This window comes from Notechis scutatus, chromosome 5 (assembly GCF_049901735.1).
Source record: "Notechis scutatus isolate UNSWTSFEM ecotype Mainland chromosome 5, rNotScu1.2, whole genome shotgun sequence".
NCBI classification, from domain to species: Eukaryota; Metazoa; Chordata; class Lepidosauria; order Squamata; family Elapidae; genus Notechis; species Notechis scutatus.
In genome coordinates this window covers 33,284,065-33,300,703 of record NC_142013.1, presented here as the reverse complement: position 1 = coordinate 33,300,703, position 16,639 = coordinate 33,284,065, and positions in this window count along the sequence as shown.

The following is a 16,639-nucleotide window of genomic DNA, read 5'->3' as shown; positions in this document are numbered from 1 at the left end:
CTGAGTTGCAGGCTGCAACCCAAATATAACAATCTTCAGGTCTTAACTCACAAAAAATAATTGTTGTACAATAACCATCCATAAGAGATTATAAATGACAGAAAATTAGATCTTGCAAATTATATAACAAAAATAATAGATAATAAGACATTAAATTCACCAATTGAAAAGCAGCTGTCATTAAACAATAATGGATTATGTCAGGCATCTTTTATCCCATTGTATAACTGGGAACAGAGATTGAAATTTGATCCCAACACCATTTTTTTAATTAAAAAAAGATCAATTCAAATATGTTTTTGTAGCAGATATACTCAAAAATCACAAACTTGATATCATTTTGGAACAAAAGTAAAATCTTTAGACATACTGATAATACATATGGCAAGAAAATTGGAATGATAACAAATCCATTTGACTTACCAGACATTGACATTATATGAAAAATCAAATTTATATCATTTAAAAATGCATCAGTTGACATCTGTTCTGTATGCATTACATATTGATGTATTTTGTATATGTGTCATCCTGTGTTGCATATCTAAGCAAAAACTTATTTAAGTTTAGACATTATAATATGAATACAAGAGTCTTGTACTTAATTCTTTTTTTTTTTTTTTAAAGCAAATTATTAGCTTATTTTCTTCTTTACCACTTTGTTCAATGTGCCGTGTGGAAATTAAGAATTTTAATAAGTTGGCTGTATAAACAGAACCCACATGAAGATATTCTGGCAAAACATTTTTGCTTGGTTTAATAAGCTAAAATGTTTATGTAAAGCAGGACAACTTTGCTATTATTGCTTGCTTTGTTAATATTAATTTTTACAGAGTGAATTTAAAATACCTTTCAATGGGTGTCATTGAGTCCAACAAAAATAATGGTGCAACTGAAAGACAAAGTTAATAATGAAGAGAATTAACTGAGGATTTTTTAAATAACTCACAGACCTTCAAAAATTGTAGTGTCATTCAAATGCCCCAATCGCTTGTCATTGCCACAGTTGCTGGGCTGAGGGTCCAAAATGTCTAGAAGCCATTTTTTACATACACATACAAACATACAAAAATATATTTTTGAATGCCTTATCTCATGAGAGAAAGCATAAAAGGTCAAAACTACCAATAAAAACAAATTGTTAATCTAGCTCATAGACTATGGAATTGAAAAGGAACAAAATGACCATCTATTCCAATTCTCAGCAATGTGTAATAAAATGTGTTAAACTACCCCTGAAAGATAGATAAACCTCTAGAAATGACCCATTTCCAGACAGGCAGACTGAAGATGCACTGTGAAAGGAATCACAATTAAGAGCCAGCAATTAGACTTCTCCATAGGAACACCCAGACATGTGCTCTTTATGAGAAGACTGTAAGATAGCAGTCTCCAGAGGATTTAGATGAGGAAATAGCTATTTTGCTCAAATTGTGGTTGGTCCCTTTGAAAGGACACTAAGTGTTCATAATTCCTGTTCTAATCACATTTGGAAATTGCTAGTTAACTGCTGTTCAGATTTTAGAAATCTTTGGATCTTCAGGTTTGACAGCACTGGGTGAAATTCCTGCAATCCTTAGAGAAAGAAAGTTTAACTACAAGTTTAAGAACTAAAAAAAACATTGGAATAAACAGCAAATGAATGATTAAAGTTTTGATTTGAGAAAGTTAAAAAGAACTAAGGTCCAGATACATTTTAAATAAGATTTTGAAATTAATTTTTCCCATCAAAAAATGCTTTTGTCTTGATGTTTTTTGAAAAAATAAATGGTATTTTTTTAAAAAAAAAACACAGTCAAATGATCTAATTCTACCTTATAATAATAATAATACTTTATTTGTGGTCACAGACCAAAACACAAGTACAACAAAAGAAGAGCACGGGAAAATTAATCATGAACAATTGGTCACCAAAAACTTGACTAAGGGGAATTACAGCGTTCTCCTCTGATGGTTACAGCTCTTTAAAAAATTTGGAAATCAAAGAAGTGATATATGAGGAGTCAACCCCTAGACAATATAAGAACAAATTACTAACATTGGGTCTAGAAGGGTCTGTTTCAAGGAGAGACAGTAACTTAGATCTGCCTGCATTATACATAGGGCAATATAAAAGGACATGCCCCACAGTTTCAACCTCAGCTATGTCACAGGGGCATAGCTGCTCGTTAATCGGGAGCCTCTTAAATCTCTCATCCAGTAGTGCTGTGGGTAAGACATTAAAGCGAGCTAGGGAGAAAGCTCTTCTATACTTGGGAATGGTTAGAGTGTAAAAATAGGAAGCCATCCTCAGTCCGTAATTGTTAAATTGGCTGAAGATCAGAGGGGAGCAAGTTTTGTTAGCTCTGGCTTGTAGATATTGCAAGTCAATGTCCACAAGCCGTTGGACTACCCTAAATTGGGCATCCTTAAGGCCATAATCTCCCAGGGCATCCCCTGTAAAACCTAGCAGGTGTAATTTCTTCATCAGCTCCTTCTCCCAAGGAGAAATATGAGACTCAGCAAATGCCAGGTAGAGGTAGCTACCAGGAACTGCCAGAAAGAGCACCCTAAACTACCATTTAAAGGTGTTAATCCTCACCATACATTCGACTGATTGAGTGCCCAGTTCCAGGTACATCAGAGCAAAACCAACACAAGGAGGAAGACCCAGAAATTTTCTTGAAAAGACAGCCTGGGTTCTTTCAATACAATCCTTGAAGCCCCATATCCATATGGGAATTCCGTAAAGAGTTTGAGCCAAAGTTTTGGCTTTGTAAATATGCAGAGCAGAAGGAATAAACTGGCCTCCTTGTGTATAAAAAAAATCTTAAAATCTGCTGGTGACTACAGGAGGCCGAGTTCAGCACCTGCGTTCGATGTCTAGTCCAAGCACCAGTGTTCTGAAATTGAATAGCTAAATACTTAAAATGCAAAACCTGCTTAACAGCATTACCATTGATAGCCCAGTTACACAATTTCCAGGCTCTAGAGAACACCAATACTTTGGATTTGTCATAATTAATAGACAAGTGGCTTTCAGCACAGTAGGACCCGAATGCAGAAAGTAATCTTTTCAGACCTGGCCTTGACAATGAAAGGAGGGCTGCATCATCAGCATAAAGGAGAAGTGGGATCTTCATAGTTGACAACTTTGGGGCGTGAGACTCAATATGTCCAATGTGAAAGGCCAAGTCAGATAAGAATAAATTAAAGAAAAGTGGAGCCAGAACTTAACCCTGCCTTACTCCATTCTTAATTGGGATAGGATTTGAAAGTTCTCCCTGCAGACCACACCTGACCTGACTAGAGGTCTGGCTGTACAAGGATCTAATTAGGAACAGAAGACATCTATCGATAGAAATTTTGAGCAGTTTTGACCACAAAAGACCCCTAGCGACTGAGTCAAATGCTAACTTTAGGTCGATTAAAGCAGTAAAAAGTTTGCCACTTGGTATGGTAGTATATTTATCAACCAGGTGCGCTAAGACAAAGCAGTGGTCCAGTGTGGCACAGCCCACTTTAAACCCAATCTGTTCAGCACCAATAATATTGGACTCCTCAACCCAGGTGAGGAGTCTACGTTAGAGATATTTAGCATACAGTTTCCCAATGATGGAGAGCAGGCTTATGGGGCAATAGTCAGCTGGATTGTTCCTATTTCCTCATTTAAAAATGAACAATAATTGCTAAGCTCCAGGACGTAGGGATCCTGCCAGAGGTATTGATATGCACGAAGAGTAATTGGATTTTAGCAGATTAGGGGGTATAGCATCAGGGCCAGGGGCTTTGCCTGACTTGAGTTCGGAGATAAACTCGGTAATCTCAGCATGAGTCACGGGTTGCCAGTCAAGAATTGCAGGAGGCAGCTGTGGCCCAAGCACGGTCGAACTTGTTGACACCTGGAAAATTGCCAAGAAATGGTTTTCCCAATCTCTGTTGGAAATACAGCAGAGAGGGAGTTCTTGATAACCCAGCAAGGAGCTGGCAACAATTTGCCAAAATAATCGAGTGTTCTTTTGCTGGATGGAGAGGAGAAGTAGGTCCCACTTCTCTCTCTCTTTAGCTTTCTTTTTCTTAGCAATTAGTCCTTTATACTCCCACTTCAAGCGATAGTAGTCCTCTGGTGGGCATTTATCCCCTCGATTATGATAGAGCAGGTAAACCCGATTAATCTGGTTCCTGAGCATCAGACACTCTTTGTCAAACCAAGAATTACTTCTTGAATGATATGGACCACTCGGCCTACGGATGGTTCCTAGCTCCCTTTGAACTACTTGTTAGGGCCTGATTGTATAGGCTGAGATACTCTGGAGATGATAAAAAGGAGTGGAACTTTCTTTCAGTATTAGAAGACCATTTGATCCTCCTTGTATATGAGGCCACATAGGTATCTAATATCTGGGGACCCCTAGGGAGATGTATATTTGAGGAAAGCCCAATGATTGTAACCAGGGGGTAGTGGTCGCTCTCCGTAAGGCAGTCCACATAAAAAGCAAGAACTGCCTTTCTAAGAAGCTGAGATACTAGCACAAAATCAATAACACTACTTCCATGTGAGGAACTAAAAGTAAACTCACCAGTTAGATCACCTAGGGTACTCCCATTAAGAATTATCTTATTGTGTTGGGCTGCTAAAACGGCTAACTGAATGCCAGCAAAATTTGTTAATTCATCCTTAGAATGTCTGGCTGAATTCAGGTGTCCTATGGCCTGGAGGGTTTCTTGGGAGTAGAGTGCCTCAATCGATGGGGGAACTTGGACTCCCAATTGGACATTAAAGTCACCCCCTATAAGGATGTACAGTGCTGGGAATTTAGTTTCCATACAAGTTTCCATGCTTTTGTCTTGATATTTTTTGAAAAATATATATGGTATTTTTTAAAAAACCCACAGTCAAATGATCTAATTCTACCTTATTATAAAGCTACAACGATAGATCTTTGCAAGTCTGAAAGCAGAATCGTCCTTCCATATCCTTTATAGCCTGAAGAATTGGGGAGTTCCCTTTGGAGCCTCTTGCCCCACCTTCTATCCAGTTAAGGGCTAAACTGTCTCACATTGGTGAGCAATTTGTGCTTTACATTTGAGTCATTATCAGTGATATGAATCCCAGACTTACTGTGATGACTGCCATTTAGTACTCAATAGTTTACATGCTCTCCCAAAGGAGAATTTTATGTAAGCTCTGTGAATCATAACAAAATATCCCTCATTATTGTAGAACATAAAAAGAGGTAGAAAATAACTTTGAGTGGGCTCATTTTATTCACATACTACTCCCTTGTAACCTAACAAAGGTAGCCACTGTCTCTGGGAAATAGAGGTTACTGTATCCTAACAATTTAAAAATAAATCTGGAAATTTGAATTAAATTGTTAGACAGGCAAGAAAATTAATCTCCAACTGCATGGAGTACAAATGTTTTTCTGTAGTTCACAGTGAAAATTTGAATTATTGTGCAATTACAATGGAAAAATAAACTTTATAAATGAACTTTATCTTCATTATCAGATGAAGTATTGTATGGAAAGAAGTGTGTGTATGTGTGTGTGTGTGTGTGTGTGTGTGTATCTATATGTGCTTGGATATATTTACAAATACACTCACCACAAAAACCAGTTATTCGGAAGCAACTGTTGGCTTTCCTATTGAGTTTTTTTGTGGGAAGCTGACAAGGAGAACTGAAAATATTCCTTCCTGCCTCCCTCCCTCCCTCCCTCTTTCAAGATCAGGGCTGTCAAATTCATACACCATGTAACACACTGGCCATGGCTGTGCCAGGTTTAATGAAGGGGAAGGTTCTAGATGGTGTGGAAAGAAATAGTTATGCTTATCATGTAAAATGCTCCATCTTCCTCAGATTTGCAATAGCTAAGGGACAATGGGACATCAATACACTTGAAACATGTATGTTGATTGTGTTAGAAAATATTTAAATATATAGAAACTATACTCTTATTTGTTAATGAGCTGTTTGCAATAATAGGGAAAGCAAACACCAATGAGGTGCAATATATATACTTTATAAAAATGAGAAAAACTGAAATTATTATTAACATCATCATCAGTGATTTCAGTAATATTTGAATATCACTTTATATTTAAAAAACTTACACAAATTGTATTTTCATAGGCATGCTGTTCTACATATACATCAGCAACAAAATAACAGCAAAATGTTTTGATTTTTATATTATTTTGAATTGTTTATGTTGTGTCTGGAAGGATGGGTCCAAGAACGGAGACAGGCTCAGAAAGTAACTACAGCTCTTTATTAGTGACTTCAGATCTGAGCAATTTGCCCTAGCCACAGCAGCCCCTTTTATAGAGCTGGCTGCGGCTATACGGCCAATGACAGAGGTTTAAGCTTGCCGCGCTTGTTTAGTCCAATTGCGGCAGCCCGTTTACCAGCCAATCGGATCAGTCCGGAGCGACCAATCACAAACCGCTGTTAGCGGACCAATCCGCTTTGCAGGCTTCAAGCCTGCTAGTCCGGAACAGTTTACATACCATGAACTTCAATATTTATTTGAGTTGAACTGTCAAACATTGAACTAACAAAGCAGAGAGATCAAAGAATATATCTATAGATTGTAGCACTAATAGTGATTACAATAGATAACCATAAGTTATTTGATTGGAGTTCATAAAATTCTTACAAAAACATAATAAAACAAAATTAAATAAATCCAGCTATTCAGTGATACAATATAACTTAAAAAGAAAAACAAGAAATCCAACAACTAGCATGGTTGCACAAAGATCTCTGATAAACTGAAAAACAAAAAGGATAAGTACAAAAAAATGGAAGGAGAAACACATAACTAAGGCAGATTATCAACAGATAGCATGAATCTGCAAAGCTGACATCAGAAAAGAAAAGGTCCAGAATGAACAAAGACTTGTAACAAATGTCAAAGGTAATTTTTAAAGTTTCTTTTAACATAGAAATCACAAGAAAAAAGGCAAGGAAACAGTGGGAGAAGATGGCATGGAAGTAACAGGCAGTAAAGAGAAACCAGAATTGCTTAACTGATTCTTTGCCTCAGTCTTCACACAAAAAGAAACTATAGCCAAACCTACCAAAACATAACTGTAAAAGACAGACTAAAAATTAAAATTAAAATAAGCAAGAAAATGATAAGAGGACACCTATCTGAACTTTATGAAGATAAATCACTGAGACCTAATGGATTACATCCCAGAGTTCTCAAGGAGCTGGCAGATGTTATTTCAGAACCATTGTATCATATCTTTAAAAAATCTTGGAGCACTGGGGAACTACTAGAGGATTGGAAAAGAACTGATGTGGTTTCCATCTTCAAAACAAATAAAGTAATAACTAGTAGCCAGCATGGGTTTTGTTAAAAACAGATCATGTCAAACCAATCTTATTTCATTTCAAATGACTAAATTAGCAGACCAGCGAAATGCTGTGGACATAATATACTTAGACTTCAGCAAAGCATTTGTCAAAGTGGACTGCAACCTACTTAATGGTAAGCTAGAAAAATGTTGGATAGATATCACCACCAGATGGATTTGTAACTGTCTGGCAAACTCAACAAGTAGTCCTTAATGGTACTTCATCTACATGGAGGGAAGTAACCAGTGGGGTACTACAAGATTCCATCTTATGCCCAGTACTCTTCAATATCTTCATAAATGACTTAGATCAGTGGTTGCCAACCAGTGGGCCGGGGACCACTGGTGGTCCACAAGAAAATTTTGGTGGTCTGCAGAGAAATGTCACTCCCAAAGCACCCCCCAAAGCAAATAATCCAGGCTGTGCGGGAACACAAGGCTGCGCTGCACAAATGGCCCATGAGAACACAAGGCTTGCATCACTTGCATTGCGAACAACATGAGGTAGTGAGGGGAGGGGGGAAAGGGTGGAGAGGGGGAACTTGCCCCACTCACCCCACATGCCTGGTCTGGCCACCGGGCTGCTTCTTTCCACTTCTTTTTTTCTTCTGCTTTTGGCTGCATGCAAAGAAAGCAGCAAAAGTCTTTCTTTCTCTCCCCCAAACTCCAGCAGAAATGAGTCTTTGGGACCCTGTAAAGCATCCTGCTCTGGTGTGATAAGTCTCACAAAGACTCATTTCTGGCAGAGTTTGGGGGAGAGAAAGAAAGACTTCTGTTGCTTTTGCTGCTTTCCTTGCATGAAGCCAAAAGTCTTTCTCCTCCCCCCCACCCGAGAATGGAACTGGAGATGGTATCCTGTGATCCCAAATAAAGAATGATTGACCAGTAGGAAAATGGGGAGGGGAATATTCCTGTGACTTTTTGGAGGATTTTTCCCAGGGTCTCTGGTCCATGGGATTTAAAATTATGAGTTTGGTGGTCCCTGAGGTCCAAAAGGTTGGCACCCCTGACTTAGATGAAGGAATAGAAGGGAAACTCATCAAATTCAGATGACACTAAGTTGGGAGGAATAGCCAACCACAGAAGACAAGCTCAGGATCCAAAAAGATCTTGACAGACTTGAACAATGGGTGCTATCCAACAAAATGAAATTTAATGTGGAGAAAAGCAAGCTTTAACACCTGGCAAGAAAAACCTAAGATATAAGTAGAGATTAGGCAAAATCTGGGTCAAAAACAATAACTGTAAAAGGGACCTTGGAGTCCTAGTGGATGATCACTTAAACATGAATCAGCAGTGTTTGGCAGCAACCAAAAAAGCTATTACAATCCTTGGTTGTATAGACAGAGGCATAGAATCAAAATCATATGAAGTATTAGTACCACTTTATAAAGATCTTAATAACACTTAAAAGTGATTGTACCCAGACAGTACAATGCCATTGTGGACATGGAAATTTTATATATTACAAAGGAAATAACAACAACAGCAACAACATCTTAGTAGTACCACACCTGGAATACTGCATTCAGTTTTGGTCACCACATTACAAAAAAGATGTAGAGACTTTGGAAAAAGTTCAAAGAAGAGCAACTAATATGATTAAAGGCTTGGAGACCAAAACATATTAAGAACAGTTGCAGGATCTGGGTTTGGCTAGTCTAGAGAAAAGAAAAACTAGGTGGGGGGCATGATAGCAGTATTCAAGTATTTGAGAGGTTGCAACAAAGAGTCAATTTATTTTTCAAAGCACCAGAGGGCTGGATAAGAAACAATGTATGAAAACTAATCAAGGAGAGAAGCAATCTGGAATTAAGTAGAAACTTCCTAACAGTAAGGATAATTAACCAATGAAACAGTGTGGGTGCTTCATCACTGAAGGTTTTTAAGAAAAGATTGGACAGTCACCTATCTGAAATGGTATAGGATCACTGGCTTGAGCAGAGGGCTTGACTAGAAGACCGCCAACATCCCTTCCAGCGTTATTCTTATTCTGATTAAGGTGGAACTCTCAACATGTGCATTTTGTTCCTTACCATCATTATCAAGGGTCATTTCCCTACTGTCAATATAATTGTCTCCTAACTTTTTGAAATGCAAGTATTTAATTTACTATGGTCTTAGCTACAAAACAAATCTATATCTAGAAATTAAATGGTGAAGGATTTGAGAGATCAGTAATTTATTGCACAACAGCTCAAAACTAATTATGATGGACTCCGGTTTGAGCTTCTTTAGCGACAGACCGAAACCTCATCTCTCCGAGGCTTCGATCCGTGCTTGACTCTGGAGCGCCCTGAGCAGGCTGGTTTTGGGGCTAAGCCACCCCATAGAGGTGGTGAAGAGGGGGGAGACTGCCTGCAGGGTTGAGGAGAGCCACATCTCTCCTCCCCAGCTGGCCATTACTCCCTTTCCTGAAGGCGGTTGTAGCGGTGGTCAGAAATGGCCACCACAAAGAAGAACTCGACCGGAAAAGAATGTGCAGGAGGAAGATAAGAAGAGAAAGTTTTGATTGACTGGGTCAAACAGCAAAAGCAACAAATAAGGTACCCTGGAATTTAAACTTAACAACATTGTTCCCAAAGAAGATTTTGAAGCTGCGAAGGAAAGAGAGAAGGGAAAGGATTAGGTTTTTTTTCTTCCCTTCCTTATACTGACAGCTAAGAGACTTAAGCAAGAAACTGAAAAAAAAAAAAACACTTTGACATTAATAGGGATCTAAGCTGAAAATAAAAGTCAAAGGGATAATAAAGATTTCTGGACATTTAAAAGTTTTTAAAAGCTGGAAAGGAGAAAAAAAAGAATAGAAGGGCAGGATCTGGAAAAATGGAGGAGACTGCCTGGAATTAAGGAATGGAACTGTAATTAAAAGGAACTTACAGTGAAATTTTAACAAGATTCCTCAAAGATACATTTTAATGGAAACTTGGTAACAAAATAATAGAACCCCAGGAAGAGAAAGTGGAAAAAAGAAGCAAGTAGAAACAGCCTTAGTTTATTTGGATTACTTGGTGATTTTTGGTTTTTGCATCTAGATGACTAAAATTAACTGGGTGGTTGTTTAAAAGTTTTTAAAATGGCATCACTCTTAGAAGAACTGAAAACGGAACTTAAAAAATGGAAAGAAGATGCACAAGAAGGGAGAAGTTATTTTGGCTTCGTGTTTCAATTCTTAGAAATGGAGATCTGGAACTATGAGAAGCAACAAAAAATGCTTGCAGAACAAGAAGATTGGGACAAAGAAGAAGCCATCTTTAATGATCAAATAATTTTAAGTGGGGAGGGGGAAGAAAAGGGGGGAAAGAGAGTGAAATGTTTAAGATTAGAAAAAACAACCAAAAAGAAGAAGAACAATTTGAAAGATAAGTATAATATTAGAAAGCAACAGAAGAGGGGATTACAGATGAGAGAGTTAGAAGTAGAGAGACGAGGGGGGAAAAAGGGGAGGGAGAAGAAGAGGGGGAAGAAGGCAAGGAAAAGAAGTCGTAAAAGACAGAAACAAGAAATGGAGAAACAGGGAAAAGATATAAGGATTGTAACCATACATTTGTTTAGAGATAATGGGTGAAAATTTAATTGTAAAAGGGATTCTGCAAAGGTACATAAGATAGCTTTGTTATATTACAAATAGAAATAACTGTAGAAAATATGATGATGGATAAAATATTTATTGTAATGCAGTGGGATGTTTGTTAATAAATAAATGAATTAAAATGATTGAGAGAATTAAAAGGGAACATTTTTAATTATTAGTAATGATTTATAAAAATATAAGTGAGAAATATGGGGAAAAAAAGAATTAACTATGGAAAGTGTATAAGTGTTCCCAATAAAGTATGATATTCAATTGAAAAGAAATGTTAAAGATGTTAAGATTTTAATGCATATTAATGATAGAATTGAATTGGAATGGAATGTGATATATATATATATATATATATATATATATATATATATATATATATATATATATATATATATATATAAAAATATTTTTTAAGAATATAGTGTCTATTTTAAGAATGTACCAAGCAGAATTCGATTGGAACTTATGTATTATATTGAATGCTATAATCTTAAAGCTATACATTGAAGCTTAAATAAAAGCTTGAATGGATAAAATTAAAGGATATAAAGGTGTCATACTCTAATTGGTAACTACAGGGAAAAATTTGCTTAATAAGAAAAGATAATGTGAAATTGTAACAGGACAGACAAAAGTATAAATATAATGATTTGAATTGAGATAATTAAAACAAAGCTGAGAAAATTAGAAGAGGGGAAAAACTATGTAGAAAATATAAAATGGTAATAAGATATGGAATAGAATATAAAAATGAGCATGAAATTGAGTTTTGTGTCTGTATGAAGAAGTGATAACCTGGGACCATGCTATTTTCAAAAAGGATGTTTTATTTGTATTTTGTTTTTGTGAAAACCCAAATAAAAAAAAAACTAATTATATCTATTGGTATTTTCTGGTCCCAGTGTAGGTGGCTACTACTTTCAGATCAGTGGTGAGATTCAAATTTTTTTTACTACTGGCTCTGTGGGAGCAGCTTGGTGCAGAGTTGGTATTCAGCAGGTTCTGACCTGTTCTGGAGAACCGGTAGCAGAAATTTTGAGTAGTTCGGAGGACTGGAAAATACCACCTGTGACTGAAGATTTTACAGGATCCTTCCCCTGCCAGGCCCACCAAGCCATGCCCACAGAACTGGTAGTAAAAATATTTGAATCCCAGCACTGGCTTGGTGGGCATGGCAGGGAAAGGATACTGTAAAATCTCCAGTCACAGGTGGAATATGCTGGTTCTCTGAACTACTCAAAATTTCCGCTACCACTTCTCTAGAACTGGTCAGAGCCTGCTAAATACCACCTCTGTTTCAGATAATTTGTTTTGCTTGCAGAATGCAACCAAAGAAAATATTCTAAGGTACCTTTCAAGGTAAAGTAGGCTTTAAGAGTGTGCAAAAAAAAAGCTTGAATTTGCCTCAGTGAGACACTTCTTGCCATGGAGGAGACACTATCATTTCTTCAAATACTGGAGATGTACAGAAGCCTGTTACAGTTAATGGAACTGTCAAAGCCAGAGTTAGTGAAACAAAGCAGCATGAATACTCTGTTTTTAGATGCCAAACCATTTCCATTTCTTTCAAAACCAGATTCATACATTTGCACAGGGCAGCCAAGTTGTTTACTGATCAAATCAAGGCCAATTTTAATAAACATAGAGCAGTTTTAATTGCTAAGGACAATTGGTTTTAAAAACTAAATCATGAAGTTATGATTTGTGTTGTATGATATCCTAATAAGAAAGCATGAACAAAATATTAAAATAACCTTTTTCTTAAATTATGAGCAATAATTCTTTGTAATTGCTATAAATTATTTTATGTTTCATTGAATGTTCAAAAAATATACAACACTGAGAATTTGTTAATATGCATTTTAAGCATTTAATCAATGTATTTGTTACTTAAAGGACAGATGACTAATCAATTAAATACAGTGGGATTCAATTGCTAATATTTCTTTTCAGGTGTTATTAAATATACCATTGAGAAAGGTATAATTATGTATTTAGATACATTTCTGTCTGATATACTCTTAATAGAAATGTATGAATAAAAGTATGAATATAATTATTTATATCACTCCATCAGGTGATGCTAGGGCTCGAACCACTGGAGTACAGACTTGTGAAAGTTTTAAGCTAATAAATATTTAAAGGCAAATATTTACGTGCTCTCTGAAGCATTTATATTTAGTCTAATAAAGACTAAAGTTTTAAAGAAGACATTATAACAGATGTCAAATACCTAAAATGTCATGACTAGGAAGAAGGGTTGAATTAATTTTCCATAAGTTCCAAGAATAGGACTAGAATCAACAAGTGGAAGCTTTACAAAGAGTAAGCCAAGAGGTAAAGAATAATTTCCTGTTCGTAACAGCTGTTAAGTACTGGAACAGCCTGCCTCCTGAAGTTGTGGATGTTCCAGTACTAAAATTTTTCAAACAAGGGTGGTATAGGCATTTATCTATCCCATTGGGAAGATACTATCTGGGAAGTATGAGGATTACTGCCAAGGCAAAATGTGCCTTCAATTTCCTGTTCAAGATTTTATACTGTATATTTATTTAAGAATGGTTTCTACTGAACACAGAAGGGATATACTTTTCAGTGAACATACTGCTCCTACCTTTCTGTGAAGTAAAACTAGTCACCTAACAAGGGACATAAAACTAAATAACTATTATATCTATGTATAATATGAAGAGTCACTTTAAGATTGTATTGCTTCTCCAAAAATTGTCTGTATATGAAAGTATCTCTTTAATTTCGTTTATAGTATTCATTATCACCTGTTTCAACATTCACTAGTTAATGTTGTCAAATGCTCATGTATTATATTACCAAAATTCCATTTCATAAGAAGAGTAATATAGGTTAATTCATCACTGTCACTTCAGGCAATGTTCTGTAGCAAGTTTGACCAGCAAAATGAAAGGCAGTAGAGATATGAGAGAATGTGGGTACTTGAGATTTCAAGCATTACCGAAACTGTCTTTCTTACAAGATTCTTTCATGAATTAATGATATTACTCTTTTGCATTCTTAGAGCCATATTTAGGCAAGCAGGTTAAGCTTTCTTTAAAATCACTCATGTACAGATAGAATTAAGAAAAAAATTATCAAACGTTTTTTCTATGCATAAAAATAAGCACGTGCCCATTATGCTTTCCCTTCTTGAATTAGCCACTACATAATGGCTTTACAGCACTCTCTTTGAAGGAAGATTCTATCATATTTAGTAGTTGTTTTATTGGAATTAAGGGATTAAATTAGCTGTGATGAAAAGCTGCCTTTTGCAATTGACTGATGGTGATTTTGTCAATCATGATGGTGTTTAAGTAGTGCTTCAAATGTTTTGGGATTGAACACAAGGTGCCTATTACAATTGATAACTAACTTTGCTTTCTTTTGCCACAGTCATTCTATCTCTATGTTCAGGTTTTTGTGTTTTCTGATTTTCTTTAGTTCTTTGTTTTCTATTCTATTGCATCTAGGTTTTGCCACATCCACTAGCCAGGTTTTTTTTTATTGTTAAGTCTTGTATTGTAATGCTTGAATTATGAAATCCCAGAGTATTTCAGCTTCTTCATTTTCCATTAATTATATATTTTTAATTTATTTATCTTATTTAGCAGCTACCCATTTAGCTCATAAAGCAACATTGTCTATTACATGGTCTGATTAGTGCTTGCCCTGTTACTATTGGTACTATTACTATAGTTACTACCTTTGCTTTCTCTTGCCACGCTCATTGCATTTCTATTTCCATGTCTTTGTCTTCTTCAGTTCTTTCTCTATTCTGTTGTTTCCAGGTACTCCACATTCACGATGAAACTTTTTTTCTTTCTTACTGACTGTTGTTAAGTCTATGGCAGGTACCTGTCTGTTGAATTCCAGAGTACTTTAGCTTCTTCATTTTCTATTAGTTTCTCTATTTTATGGTCCCACCAGTTCTTACCTGCAGGCAAATAGTGTTTCTTGCTGATCTTCCAATCATCATTATTGCTACTTTCTCATGCCATTGTTTTCAGCCAATGTGTGACATTTTCTTGCAGCAGCTAATCAGGTGGACCACTGTTTCTTTGGCTTCAAGAGATGGTACTTGTATGTTTCTGTCTTATCAATTCTGGCTTTGTATGCATTTGTTCTTAAGGCTTGGTCTTGTGCAACCAGGATTAGTCCTTCTGTCTCTTTCTTCATATTTCCAGCTCTTAACCATTTCAGGTCTTGTTCTTATTTGCTTTGCCTGCTATTTTTTTAATGTACTGGGTAAACTTCTAGTAATACAAACCAAGGACATAAATGGATTTTTTTAGAACTTACTAGCATTTGAAAATGAACAATGCTTTCTAAAAACATGTTTCTTCTAATATCAAAACAAATTTGTGGAAAGAACTACAATTAGGACACAACTGTGATAGTAGGTGTATTTTAGTTATTATTATTGTTTATTACATACAGAAAGAGTATTTTAATTTATTTGGGCTATTCACTTTCTACTTTTCCATTTTTAATGTAGATTGCAATTTTAAAAGGTGGTCCTCGATTAATGACCAGTTGTTCTATGTTCATTCAAAGTTACAATGGCCATGGAACAGAATGGCCTCCAGATCATTGTAAATGATCACTCCACCACCATCACCCCAGGAAGACCAGAAATTTATTTTATTTATTTATTTTTATTTATTTGATTTGTCAATTGCTTACAAGATGATAGGTATAAGTATAAACATGAATAAAAATACAGGAAATAGGTATGAATAAATGGGGACAATAGGACAGGGACAGTAGGCATGATGGTGTAATCATCATGATGCTTCCAATCATGTGGGTGCCTCAACTTATGACTGTAATGACTTATAACCCTAATTCTGGGCTCAATTATAGTAGTAAGTCAATAACTATCTGTACAGTTATAAGCACATATAAAAATGGAAACAGTACTTTCAACACCCAATACTTTCATTTAATAAAACTGATGTATCTATGTTTTGTCCACATTTTTCTACAAAATCCTGTGCATCCTTCTTTTCTAGCATTAGAGATTTTATTTTCAATTCTGGGTTGAGTCTTATTTTCTTTCTCCCTTATCTATTGAACTTAGCCTGATATAATGTTCTCTTTATTTTTCTGTGCAGCATTTCTGGTGTCCACTAATGCATAGTTGTAAAAAAATTACTCAAAAAAGGATCTTGATAATCAATTTACATTTGTTTTATCCACTTCTATCAATGCAGACTGGGCACCAACTTATCTGTGAAACTTCATAGAAAAAATGGTGTTAGTGGTTATTTCTGATAGCTCATGTAAGGCAATAGCTAAATGTATGAGCCTTAGTTTCAATTTTAACTTTATCACAAACTCATTAAAAGCCTTAGACAAACAATATACTCTTAACATTTAGTTACCATATCTGAAATAAAGGAGTTGTATGATTATATGTGTTTTAACATTGATTCATTTTACAAAATTCCTTTAAATATTACAATTAATTCAAACTTGAAAGCAGGAATGTACAAAGTAAGACAGGAGCAGTATGTTTTTCTTCTGAAATGTTATCTTTATCCTGCGGTATGCACTAATCTGAGAATTCTGGAGGTGGTTTTTACTATAATTATTTATACTTCTAAATAATGTTTTGCAATGTGATCACATTTATATTTACCACACTTGGCAGGTTTTTATCATACATGTGATTGATGCTGAGAAAAAGGAAGA